The 14,362-nt window shown below is 35.4% G+C and overlaps 1 protein-coding gene across 5 annotated transcripts in view; it reads left to right on the top strand.

Moving 5' to 3' along the window:
- The window catches only part of LOC141456792 (furin-like protease 1), a 749,499-nt gene that overhangs the window by 42,438 nt on the left and 692,699 nt on the right, over positions 1–14,362 (top strand). Inside the window, exon 1 of one of the 5 annotated variants that reach the window (XM_074133069.1) lies at positions 2,054–2,173. The exons of 3 other annotated variants lie outside the window; for them this stretch is intronic. The gene's annotated coding sequence lies outside the window, so the exon portion shown is untranslated. Of the gene's footprint in view, positions 1–2,053; positions 2,174–2,239; positions 2,376–14,362 lie in introns of those variants that run through there. One more of the 5 variants, XM_074133068.1, reaches the window with a different exon arrangement.

The raw sequence follows: 14,362 nt of genomic DNA on the forward strand, positions 1-14,362 counted from the left end.
TCGCAGTTTTACAACTAATTACCTTTTATTACACCAACAGAATTTTTAGGTTTAGACGCAAATTTAAGTTAAACACTTTTAAAAGCAAATTCATATAAACATATAAATCCAATTCATGTTTAGAGTTGCATGAAATTTTGCACACTCCCTTATCTTTATTTATAATACAGACTTCTGATCCTCCCAAAGTGAAAAATCCCCTCAAAAATATATAGGATTAATAAATTTAATTTTCATAGAAACGCCCCGGATTGCTTACGTATTTATCCCTTACAAATCTGGCTGCGACTTATGGAATCCTTATATTTGGGGGGTTTAAGAAGGATTAAGACCTTTCTACAACTATTTTGCCTCTCTTACAGATGCCCACTCCTTTGGAGGGAAGTGGAGTAGCCTATTCTTGAGTTATCTTGGCCTCTCTGCGGGTATATGCCAGTTGTAACAACATGATCTATATACAAAACGGATATCCTCATTTTTTTTTTTTTTGCAAAGGATCTGCAGAATAGTTAATTGTACGACTATTTAGATTAAGCGAATAATAATTTTTTAGTTATTTATTTACAACCTGCACATATATACATACATTATGTAGGTAAATGTGGTTTATATCAAGTTAGGCATAGATTGGTTGCTGAATCCTAGTGGTTCCAACGCCACAATCTGGAAGGCATGTTGAGAGGGGCCATCCAATGCTGGAACTCTCTGGAGGTTGTGATGAAGGTCGCGGTGCCAACGTCGTTTCTGGCGTCGTGGAGGACTGTCGGGATGGGTTATTGTGTATAAGGCTTGTGCTGTTGGGATCAGGATGTATGGTTAGCCTATTATGGAAATTAAGGAAACAAGCACGTATTACGTTATTGACAAAAGAGATATTGAGGTCTTTACGGAGGATTAAATTGGATACGTAATAAGGAGCGTTGACGATATGCCGAAGGACTTTAAATTGAAAAGATTGGATTCTTTGGATGTTGGATGGTTTCGCAGAGCCCCACAGCTCAGCTCCGTAGGTCCAGATGAGTCTTACTGGTGTCTTGTATAGGGTCAGTTTATACCGTACATTCATCGCTTATCTTCGCCCTAGCAGTCTTCCCAATTGTCCGAGGGAATAATAATAACAAAAAAAAAGCTTATAATAATCGTGACTCTTTACCACCACTTGCACAATGAACTTAAAGGTAACAGTAGATTTCAGTTATAACCTCTACCTTTACAATCTCATTGTTTTGGAACCAGATTATGCCCTACAGTGCTCTTTCAAACTAAAATTATCCGGGAAATCACAGAATATCGACGGATTCTAGGATTAATCTATTGATCTATTACTATAATCTAGGTAATATTTATTCAGGTAAAGTTCCTTTTTAGGGCACTTTTGGTCATTAAGTTTGACGAGGTTAAGCTTTCCTCTGAAATTCCATTTGGCGTGCTTCCCGCCATTGAGCTATGTATTGGAGAGATTGAATACCTCATTAGAACGTATCAGTTTGGATTTAGCAAATTTTATGAATGGTTTTCTTTAGTTTTCACAATTTTCTCTAAATATTTGAGCAAATTTCTTTGAACTTGACATTTATACTCACAACAAAAGTTTTGAAACTATTTTTCGTCTGGATTTTCAGCTAGAAAACTGAAGAATGTGTGTCACAAAAAACTAGAATCATATTAAGAGTAGTTGTGTTCGTATGTTCTTCACCAATTTCGTATTTTATTTCCTTACTTCACTTATGGAGTAATTTCAGTAGAAATTAAGGATAATAGTATCAAAAATGTTTTAATTAAACCTGTGGCACGTAAAGCCTTATGTAATTCAGCTCGCTGCTATTATCGCTAGCTCTTTTAGGGATAATAAATACCTGAGCCATATTTATATAAATTTTCATTTAACAAACATGGCGTTGCAGTTAAGATAAACCATCACCCTAACTACCATTGCTAATCCTATTCTATCACTCATTCTGCAGCCAGCCCAGTTCCGACATTATAATTGTTATAGTAATCTTGATAAAACCCAGTGCGTGGTTTTGTATTAGGTTGGTAGGAATGTATATGTTCACCGCGAGAGAGAGAATTTGTCTGTATGTGCGCCAGTATACTCTCGCAAACTTTATATACAGTGCCTGGGTGGAGTTTATATACGATGTAGAACGCTCTATGGGATAGCCAAAGTGTGGTACGTGGGTTTATGTTACAAGCCTTCTCTTGCTCGTTGAGGCCATCATTTGTGTACTCGAGAGTTTTCCTTGCTTCGTAGCAACACACACTGCAGTAATGAAACCACTTCTGAATAATACCGTGGTACCAGTGAAATAGCGTTTCTACTTTAAGTTTATGCAACCATTCTCTCTTTACCACAATAGGAAATCAATTAGCAGGTAAAGCGAATAATTAGGCCATTGCACTCACGTACCTTAATTTCTTATGGCTAGTAAACCTATTATCCCTGAATATGTTAGATTCTCTCAGCTACTACGATTTGTAAGAGTTGTTTGTTGAAGAGTGGATTTGTGCTCTTGTGAGATTGATGCCACCGAGATACTCCAGCATCCGCTCGGAATAGTAAATAGCCTTTCCTGGCTAAAGCGAGCTGGCGGGTGCATGAACTGGCCAAGAAAGTTCTAATCGTTGTAGGGGAGTTATAACCATTCCTAGAAGGCTCCGGAAAATGGATATCCAAATCTGTTGAATCCCCTCTGCTCTTAAGGCTATTCTGAATCGATAGTTTACACTTTTTAGAATTTTCTCTATTCGATTTCCTGTTCATAGTTACTCTGGAAAATGTTGGTTAGGTTGGCAGTGCTGGATAACCTCTTTGATTTTATCCGTTGTAGCAAATCTAGCTTGTACCTTTGGCTGATTTCACACATTCATCCATCATTAGAGGTGAAATCGATTGTTGAAATCGAAATCTCTACACTGATTCTCTAGTAAACTGATCTCTAGCCCGAAACTGATCAGAAATAAGATTTAAATTAAAAAACTTGTTACTGTCTTTGCACACTTTATAAATCAGTACCACACTATGTCCAATTTTAAATTTTTTACAAGAGAGCATATGGAAAGAGTTTTTCCTTACTTATAAGCCTATGAGAGTTATTTTGCTTAAATCTTTGGTCGATAATAAGTAAAATAGATGCGCCATAATGGTGATGGTTGGGTAATAAAAACAGAAATATTCTATTAGAAACATTTAAAAAAATAAATTTTGAAAAAATGGACTTAATGTTGTGTACCTTCGGGGTACTGATTTGAAACATAATCCTAGAAAAATTGATTAAGCAGTTAATATTATGAAGTGTTCATTATTTTGCTAGAATTTCTTAAAAACTGCTTTTACGATATTCCTTTAAATATCTTTAAGTTACACCCACGTATCGTTTCAAATGTTTCCTCTATAAGAACCATTTGTTCTAAGATAGTTCATTTTTTACGGTAGTCCTGGTGAAGCGGCGGTGGTTTCTTTCCCGCTAATGTCTTTTTCACTTTAATCTACGATATTTACAGATTTTGTTGAGTAATACTTGAATACCCAATAAGGGAAAGTGGACCTAACCACTTCTACAGGGATTTGGCGTCCCTAGCGAGTATCCCTAGTCTAAGAGCTCACACAGTGCATACAGGACCTGCAGAGATAGTTGAGGTGTGCAACTATTAGGGTTTAGCGAACCCACAGGCAAACTCGAACTCATCATTACACACACATACACTCATTCATATTTAACTCATGCCTATATTCTTGCAAAAAAAAATCTGGGAAACTCAATAGAATTGTTAGGATGCAGTGGATTTAGCTTATACTCGTAGCCCTCCATTTTATAACCTTCGATCTTCAAGAGATATGTAGGCTGCTGAAAATCTGTTAGTTAGACTGAAGCGCCTGGGAAATCTTTTGGAAAATTAATTATTTCAAGATAAACCATATATTTCTTGTTCTGAAACCGACATTGTTTGACATTTCATTTGTTCAAAGAAAAGTAATCATTGAATATTCTCGTCTGCAATAGAAATAGCAATATCAAAACTGTCAGGTTTCAAGATTCATGCTATGATCATTTTCTCTTTCTTTAGCTAGCATTTGTAACTGTGCAAAGTACCAGAACAAGGTGCAAGGTGCAGATATACATAGCATGCTAACCATAAAGCTAGCTCTCTCAGTAGAGATATTGATTTTGTAAAATCTAGTTAATAGTCCATTTCTATATAAATGGAAGAGAAATAGCAAATTGTTAATATAGGAAACTGAAGTGCATTTAAGTTACATCGCTATGTGCAACAGGGCTATTGCAACTTCCCCCCCTCTTTCTACTCATCATCAATATGCACTTCCATATCAATCCTTCCTTTGTATACTATACTGGTGACAAAATCAATTTCATATTCTCTACGCTTTCACAAATAATAATCGATATCATCGCAATCTACTCTTCTTTGTCTGTCTATCTGTCACTGGCCGTTTTAGTTCCGCTTGCTTTACTAAGTAAAGGAAAGAATTGTACTTGGGCAAATTTTGAATTTTCGCTGGTAGCATCTGTTTTGGGGGTTCCCTTGGAAACGGAAAGTGGTGTATTTGTTAACGAAAACATCCATAATAAACTTCTTCTTTTTTATTTTATTTATCCTCTTATTGAGATTTACACCTGTACCTACAGGGTACAATAATTAATTGCGATAAGTGTAAATAAATAGCGTGGCAGACGTGAATGACGGTCATCCAGTGATGGCCGCCATTAGTCACCCAGTTGGACATGGGGCAAACGGCACCTCAGCCGTCTTCGAGGATTGGAGGGTAGCGTAATTGAAGATATGTTTGCAGCTAAAGGGTTGGGATGAAGTGAGAGTTTTTGGTGAAAATTTGTATATCGAATTTTGGCAAGTTCGGAGATGAATGGTATTTGGAGATCTGTATGTATTGTGTGGTTGCTAACATAGAATGGAGCGTCTACTATGCGGCAGAATATTTTGGATTGGAGTATTTGCAGTCTATTGATGTTGGATTTTTATAGCTGTTCCGTAAAGTTCCGAGTCCGTAAGTCCCATATTGGTGGTGAGAAGAGCTGTATAGAGTCGTCGTTTGTTCTGTAGTTAGAGTTTTGAGCGTTTGTCGAGTAGTCTGGCCAGAAGTTTTGTATCGTTTGTTTAGTTCGGTACATTTAAGTCTCGTATGGGGGTTCCAGGTAAGTCTCTTGTCTAGGTACATTGCAAGGTACCGCACATGGTCGGCTGGTAGGATAGGTGTATGATGTAAGAAGACAGGTGGTGGAGTTTGACGTTTGAGTGTGAAGACTGTGTATTTAGACTTAGTTGGGTTAATTTTTATACGCCAGTTTTCTAACCAAGGTTCTATTGAGTGAAGTTGGGACTGTAGTGAGCGTACTGCCCTAATAAACTAAAACATAAAAATAAATAAATAAATAAATATGAGTTATTTGATATGTCTTTGAAAGATTCCCCTATTTATTTTAAATTCTTCAGCCTCCCCTCCATAACGCCAGAGGAGGAAACGGAAACAATCGCCTTAGACCAGTTATTTAAGAAAAGTGACTAAAGTCTTTTCTTACTGCCATTTCCTTGTGTACTTTCCTACCGAAATAATATGGCCAAAATTTTCCATCGCCCGCAATGATAAAGAAAACTTCTAAAAGGTCTAAATATTCGGCTCTCATATCGCGATTTGAAGATATATTTTTTAATTGAAAATATGCTTTCCAGTATTTTAAGTTTTTCCAGTTGGCTCCAATATAAATAATAATTCTCCAGTAGGGTAATCTTGCTTAAACATATCCACAAACCATATCTGTTTTGCTCCCTGAGCCAATATTTGCACTCTTTGTCACATATGCCTCGGTCAGAAGTTAAAGATAATCTCTACATTAGACCCTTCGCCCTTTATTTATTCTCCTGTTTAAATAAAATCCATTAAACTAATTCTAAGTTTAGTAATTACTTCATAATAAGTAACTAATTCCGTTTCTCTGTTACAGGTGAGTGAGCAGTTCTATTTCATTTTCAATGCTTGTTAATTACAGGTAACTGCTTTAGTTTATTTAATCTACTAATTTAATTATATGTTATTTTTTGTTAATTCAACATTTACTACAATTTTTCAAGAATTTATACAAATTTTTTGTTAGTTTTGATTAAAAAAACAACTATTGGAGGGAATTTAAGGGTTAATTTCACTGAAGATTTAAAAAAAAATTAAGAAATAACTGTAAACAAAACTTAATTCGAATACAAGACTTCTACCTTATCTTAGTTTATGTAATGAAATCCTCTTTACACGATTTATGTGAAAAAAACTCTCTAAACTTTGCAAAATGGGCACTTCCGGCAGGTGGAGTTTGGTTAAAAGTGAATCTTATTGCAAAAAACTAAGGTTTCGAAATATTAATTTGAAACTTTCTTTAATTTTTTTTCCTGCATTTTTCTGCCCCCCTATTTTTCAAAATTACTTTTTCAGGACTCAGGGACGTATTTAAGGACGTGTATTTCCGGTACCAAAACTTTGCAAGACCACAATACTTGCTCTTACTTTAATTTTGAGGGTTATTATTTTATTTTTTTAATGTTCCGTTTGACTTTGCGAAATTTTAATATTATAATCAATTTTTGCGTGTTAGCGAGCAATTAGTAGAATGGCAACAAATATTCGTTCGATAATTCTGATAGCAATTACTGTTGTATATTATTTTAAAGATGTGGTTTTATTAGCTTGTTCTTAGATACAAATAAACTTACAAAAATCATCCTTCATTTTAATGCTTCATTTAAGGCGAGTTGTTTGTACGAATGGAGGAGGATGATGAGGTCGTTGTGAACAGTGTGGTTAGTGACGTAGAAAGGAGCGTCAACTATCTGTCGGCAGTAGTTTTGATTGAAATGACTTGTACAGTCCATAGGTTTTGTAGGATTGGCTGAATCTCTACAGCTCTTGTAGTCCACATAGGTTTGAGGATAGTGTTGTATATTAAGCGTTTTGAGTTCTATGGGCATATTTGGAGCGTCGTCCAAAGTAGTCTGTAAAGCTATTTCGCACATACTGTCATTGTTTTGTCTTTTAAGTCTAACGTTCTGGGTTCAACGTGAGTCGCTTGTCTATGTAGAGCCCAAGGTAGTTAGCACCAGTACTGTACAAGGAAGAGGATTTGCTGTTGAAGAGGACAGGTGGAGCCTCGCCAAAGGGTAAACGTGGCATACTCTGGCATTTCTGTGGGTTCATACAAATTACAAATACATCTACATAAAATAGAATCCTGGGCGAAGAAGTGACGTATTAAAATGAAGAGAATATCAATTTATTTTCCATGTATTATATTTCAATTTAAAATAACAGAGAAAAACCGACATAAAATGGTAGAATATTTAATAAAATTAGGTTATTACGCGCACATTGTGGATAAGATAAGTGCATTAACTGGTAGTGCACTAAGCGACGCAGGTGTAAAAAAATCATAACTGTTGTTAGAATATTAAAATATGCAACATCATGAATATATTTACGGAGGTTACATTTTGTTGCACACAAAATATCATCTAAAAAATGCATAAAAATAAACAAGTTTTATAGGAAAAAAAGCAACAATATTAAAATGCAATATTTATTTAAAATAACATTTAACTTTTTTGTTTTTCTTTTGTTAAAAGAATATTTTAGTTTTATGGAATTCTTAATGTGCAATATTTGAACATTTGCGAGCTTTTTTTTTTTTTATATATTTGTAGAATGGTCACGTTTCTCCTTTTTAAAATTCTTTTTGGAGCTCGGCACAGTCGTCAAACATTCTTAAAATAAATATTCTTGTGGATCTCTGATTCCTGGGGATTTGGGTGGGGAATATTGACAAATGATCAATGAAGGAATAGATTTCATGGGTGGAGGCCATTTAGGCCATTTATCTACTTGTTGAAAACTGTTGATTCTAAGCCAAAATCTGTTGAGTCCAAAAAAGCTGTAAGTAAAGAAATGCCTTGGGTTTTTCAGACGGGCTTTACGGCCAACTACCGGAGCAGCAAATCCACTTTACTATTAAATTCTCATCGTAGAACATTACATCAAGTTTTAACGCCTAGAGACCCGAGAATTGAACCCAGCAACACAATACATCTTAGCTGTGCAGGCCACGTCTCCTACTAGAAACTCTATTGTGATTCCCTTAAGAGTTAATGATCATCGTAGAATGTTGTTGTCTGTAACGAGTATAGCGTTAGTGAGTGATTTAGATGAGCTACCATTCGCTGAACCCAAATGTATCCAGGTTTCTCCATATTGGTGGTATTATTGCTATGTTTTGTTCGTGTTTGCCTCGGACTTCTTATCCGCGTAGCTGTCCAACTTCTTTTCTCGTATTTAACGTATAGTATCCTGTATAGCCCATCACTGTATCGAATTAAGAAGATACAAAGCAATTCAATGGTCATGATCAGCCATTTCTCCAAATATTATTACAAAAATATTATAATCAATAGTTGTAGCGATCTTCCGTTTTTTGTTGCGTGTCAGTGTAGTTTGTTGATTCATTGAAGGTCAACCCTGAACTCTCGTCACGATGGTTTAATCGTTTTTTTGGGCTTTTTTTGTGCATCAATTCACTTGTGATGCAGTTAAGAGTAAAATGTTGCAACTATTTAGTGATTGACAACAATCGTGTGAAGCTTCTTCGCATCTTTCTTCTTAGTTCACGAGGGAAAGATGAAAGTCAGTCTGAATAACTTTTTTCATTTAATGCAAAGTTAAGTATTTTTTTTTTTTATGCAGTTTGTTTTTTTTTTAAGATCATTGCACTTTGTATTATGTTTTTCCTATGAATAGATTCCTCCCCGGAAGTGTAGTATTTCCTTACATCTGTTCTCACCTCTTTAGTTCACATAAAATGTTTTTCTATTAAACAGTGTTTTTCTTTTAAGTCGTAGGTAATTCTATATTAAAAGTCACCAATCAGACAATTTTTTATACGTATTGATCGTCAAAAATTTGTGAAAAAGCGTAGTGTTGGAAAACCCCCCAACTTTGACAATTTTTTTTTTTTTTTTCATAAAAGAAACAATTTTCTTTGAAACATTTGTCCTCTTTTCCAGCTTGGCAGATCAAATAGGGCTCGAAAAATAGGGAGGATATCCGTAACTGTTCTTACTTTAAGTTCAACAGTTTTTCTGTGGTTAAAACATCTTTGTGGGTTGGTTGGCTTCATTGTTATGGTTTTTTTGGTTTCCTTTCACTTAGCCTTTCCTCACTTTTCATCTAATTGGTCCAGATGATTGCTCATTACTAGCCTCAAATTATTGTTTGACCCTTAGTTAGTAATCAATGAAATTTGCCTCCCAGAAAAACACGGCAGATGAAATAGATTCCTGCCTTTTTACTGCATCCGGTAACCACTCTGTTGCTTTGAATGCTGTTAGGTTTTTGGCATTCAATGTCACACTTCTTCCTTATTAAAACTGGTGCTCAAAAATCGAGATACTTTTTTTAAAAATGGTCGAAAAATTGACGTCAAAATTAATTTTCTCATTAGTTTTTGGTCTAAATTTAACCAAGTTTTCCAATATTTTAATTTTGGGAGAAAAAAAATTTACCTTTTTCTTTTTGAGCTTCCTTTTGTCACCTTCTTAAGCACATATGCACCTTTAATCGTCGACCATTCTTCACCAAATTATGCACCTCATCAAAATCTTTGGATGCAATTTCGAGTCGTCCTTCTTGTATAACGCCCTTAAATGAAGAGCAAGAATTAACAGAAGACTCCTCATAAATCTTCTAAAAATTTAAGATAAAGTTTCGTTGGCCAATATTCCAGTTTTTTTGTCCATTTCAGCGAAATGCACACAACTTGCCTGCTTTTAAAAAAGACGTACTATAAATATTAATGAAGCTAATCTACAGATCAAGTTAACCATATTTGTGAAAAGCCCAAGAACTTTCCATGAAAATTGATTGAACATAAAGATAACCTTTATTAATAAAGGAAACGGCAATAAATTTGGCATTAATTGAAACAGTAAGCGCCAAATAAAAATTATTTGAAGAAATGAATGAAATTTTCAATTATATTTTGAATTGAAATAATTCTCTTTCAAATATGAATATCGTTAATTAAATGAAAAATATGCTATAAAAATTCTGTTCTACTTTGAAAATAGATAAATAGGTTGAACACTAACCGATTCAGCAACTTTAAATATTTGTAGTTGTTATCGTTTATAAATAACTTTGTGAATTTTCTTTGTTTTCTTTCATTGATAACTGTGTTTGTACATTTCACTGTCTATTAGTAGACAATGAAAAGTATTTTCAGTAGTTTTATCACAATCTCGGCTGTGACCTTTCAAAGGGCACTGATTGTAGGGGTTAAAAAAAAAGGGTGGTTTTTCACGGAAAAAAAGAAGCTGTCAAAAGGTCCCTTGTTCAACTGCCTCGCCTCAAAATAGGTACGTATTTGGGATAGGGCGACTGATAGTGGTGTTCTTCTATTCTACAGGCTCGTGCCCTTTATGGGGTTGTCTAGACCGTAGGTGGGCCTCCATCGTGTGGCCTTTTATTCAGCTCAATGCAGTTAATGGTGTTACCTGGATTGGATGAAAAAACAATTTTTCTTTAGATTCTCAGTTCTGTGATTGGATTTCCGTTCAAAGTTAGTCGCAATTTCGGATGTGGTTTCTTCCGGGACTAAGAAAAGAACAATTTGATCCCTTCAGAGTGTACTTTTGGTGAATAGGTCGGCTGGCTTTTCCGTTCTAATGTGCTATTTCAGTTTAACATGTACAAATTACCATACTATCGATAGTAATGCAATTTTGTAAGTAAAAATGAACATAATCTTAATTTAACAATTATATTATTTTTTAGATTTTAGATATTCTTTCAAAAAACGGTTCCAATTACCTTACATTTAAATTTGTGAAGCGCTTTTGCTTCATGCGAGTTTATAGCTACACTTTGTAACATTTTTGCATTTAACCTTATTTTAACGAAGTTCATTAGCAAGGAGTGCAGTTAAGCTTTCCTTTTATACAAAGTGCCATTTTGCTTGTAATTGTGAGCATTAATGCCTAAGGAAAATTATGAATTACCAGTAACGGTAAACTCTGAACTTAGACAATCGTACTTCAGGCTAACTGTCTCTTTGATTTTGAATCTTTTCTTGGAATTTTCTAGTTAATTTCTGTGGGGCATCTTTCCGCTGCCTTGAAGAGTTTCTTTTAGTGATGATTGATCTCCTAAGCATGGCTGTCCTTCAGGATGTAGGGCCCTCCATCTCCCTAGAGAATCTACAGGTGTTGTCAGATTATATTTAGCTTTTTCAAGTGTCCACCTTGTTCGTAGCTGTCCCGTTAGAAAAACCCATTAAGCATACATGGTCTATTTTTTTTTTTTTTTTTTTTGCTCCTACTTAGAGGATAACTTCTTCAGATATCCTCCGTGTTTTTGTCAGTATTCCGCAAGATAACCTGATATCATATTTGGTCTGTTTTTGGCTCGTGCTTAGGCAAGTTTCACACTTCTTACAGTTAGTTGCAAAAAAAATTACAGTCATAAAGAAGGATTTGTCCTATAATTTAAAGAAAATTTGAGAATTTTATAGAAAAAGAGAAAAAAAATTGTCAAAGTTGGGTGTTTTTCAACGTTACGCTTTTTTTCGTGCAGTTTTTGATGATCAACCCTTATACAACTGTCCTACAGGGCAGTTTTAATAATAGCCCAGACAGATTTTCGTCTTAAGTTCTGGGAGAAAAATGCTTCTTTAAGAGGTTGAACTGTCCTAAAGCCGAACTTTGGCTAATGCATATATTGTTTGTTTGTTTTACTTTGTGAGTCCAATAAAAGCCAATGTTTCAAACTAGGAAGTTCTCTGAGGCCGGAAATAAAATCTCGCTGACATCCTTTCGAAACCAGCTGTAAAGAAAAAAGAGGGAAATTAAATAATTTCATTTGTAAATAAAAAAGAAAAGGAATATTCTGTTCTCATTAAAGATACGAACCTAACCTCCAACGTATTAAATATATTTTAATTTACTACTGACCAGTTATTGCTGCAAGGTCTTTTCCAATTTAGAGGACAGCTGGTCTACCGCGCCCATATTTTTATATTTTTTAACTTTAATTTTACCGGAACACACAGATATTTTATTTATTTAATTCTTTATAAAACTTCATGTGAACTAAGTTTTATTAAATTCTCTTTCACTCGCTGGCGTAAGTATTGCGACTTTTTACAATTCTATTTCTGAACCCCTTAACTGAACCTCGGCCATTTCCTTTCTGAACTACCTCCAGGATCCAAATCCAAGGTATTGTTTCATCCTCCACTCCGCAGAAACCACTTTCAGTCTTCCACTTTCGACTAGCTCATTTGTGTTCTACTTTTATCCACTGTTCTCTTATTGAATAATATCCCAACCTTTCTAGGGCTTCTAACTTTCTGGCTGCCATGGTTAGAATTCCAATCTTGTTATATGTAACATCTTGTTGCATTCCATCGGTCCTTTCCTTGCATTCAAACAACTCGATTCCACTTTAATTGCACATTACTTCTCCATAAAAATAAGTTTTAACCTTACTTTAACCTCCATATACTTAATCATTCTATTTTATAATTTTCTTCCTTCCTCTTCGGCGCTACAGTCCTACAGGGAACAGGGCCTCCTCAATCAAGGCTCTCCACTGAGCTGCAATCAAGAGCCTTTAGCTTTTAGTCTCCACCTTCGCACACCCTTTTTCCTAAAATACCCCTCGACGTCATTAAGCCATCTCATTCTTGGCCTACCTCTTATTCTGACGCCTCCGTTGGCCTTCCATATAAAAGGCATTTAGGTTATCCACCATCCTCTCCACTTGTTCTAACCAACGTAATTTTCTTACCTAAGTAAAAAAGAAACATGCTAGGTCTGACCAAAACTATTTCCATCTGTAGACTGTATTGAATCCCATCATGAGATCGACATTCCATCAATGTATTTTTTATTAAATATTTTAAATTACTTCAAATTTCCCACCTTCATGTAAAACTATATTAGAACAGTTTTTCCAGTCAAAGTCAGACTTGGTAAAGCTGTTGAACTTAAATTTTATTACTTTCTACATTTAAATTCGATTCTTGTCTGAGATTAAGTTCACTACTTTCACAAAGTCTATTTAAAGTTGGCCAATTTATTCACCCATATTACCTTGACATTTGTCCATATTTCTGCATTTCTAGTACTTGAACTAATTTTTCATTAAAATATTCTGAGTCAGAATTAGAATTAATTAGTTTTAAAAATTATTGTCTCTGATAATTGATTGTATCTATATTTATACGGGTGACCCAGTGAAAATGACCACATTTCTTTTTTGAATAACTGTGGTGGTAACACTGCTACAGGGACGAACGCGCGCTCTATGGTTAGTAGAAACCTGGGAGATTCCTGTTATCAACATTTTAGTAATCATGGAACGTTACACTGCAAAAGAACGAGCATTTTGTGTAGAAGCGTATTTTCGAGATAAATCGGTTGTGAAAGTTCATAGAGCGTTTCGTAAACAGTTCAAAGTTAAAAGTAATGAATCTGTTCCTACGCGAAAATCGATCCTCAGGTGGGTTGAAAACTTCCGTGAAAGTAGCAAGACGACTGATAAGATTCATCCAGGTGCCAAAAGAACAGTTCGTACACAGGAAAACATCAGCAATAAAAATTAGTCCAACTCGTTCCGCTCGCCGTCACGCAGCTTCTTTAAAGTTATCAAGGGAATCTGTGCGTCGAATTCTAACTTCAGACTTGAACCACCATCCATATAAAGTTGATGATCACTCAAGAGTTGAAAGAAACTGATTACCGACAGAGATTACTTTTCGCCGAAAACATGTTAAAGAAATTGGACGATGGTGAGATTGATTTAAATAATCTTTTAATGAGCGATGAAGCTCATTTCGAACTCTCTGGATCGGTAAATAAACAAAACTTTCGGTACTGGGCAAGTGGTAATCCCCAATTCATTCCAGAAAAACCATTACATAGCCAACGATTTACAGTATGGGCCGGTGTAGCGTCGTGGGGAATTATCGGACCGTATTTTTTTAAAGGAACCGTCAATGGAGAGAGGTACAGGGAGATGTTAAACTCGTTCCTCATCCCCCAACTCCGCCGCAAACGTCGTTTGAATCGAACCTGGTTCCAGCAAGACGGGGCAACTTGTCACACCGCCGCTCTTACACTTGCGTTGTTGAAAGAAACGTTTGGAATTCGTTTATTGTCACGTTCTTCAGATTTCGCTTGGCCGCCTCGCTCGCCAGATTGGACGGTTCCAGATTTTTTTTCTGTGGGGGTATTTGAAAAGTCGTGTTTATGAAACCAAGCCCCGTGATCTAGAGGATTTAAAATCGAGGAT

This window comes from Rhodnius prolixus, unplaced genomic scaffold (genome assembly GCF_049639745.1).
Source record: "Rhodnius prolixus isolate KJV_2025 unplaced genomic scaffold, Rpr scaffold_10, whole genome shotgun sequence".
Classification (NCBI taxonomy): Eukaryota; Metazoa; Arthropoda; class Insecta; order Hemiptera; family Reduviidae; genus Rhodnius; species Rhodnius prolixus.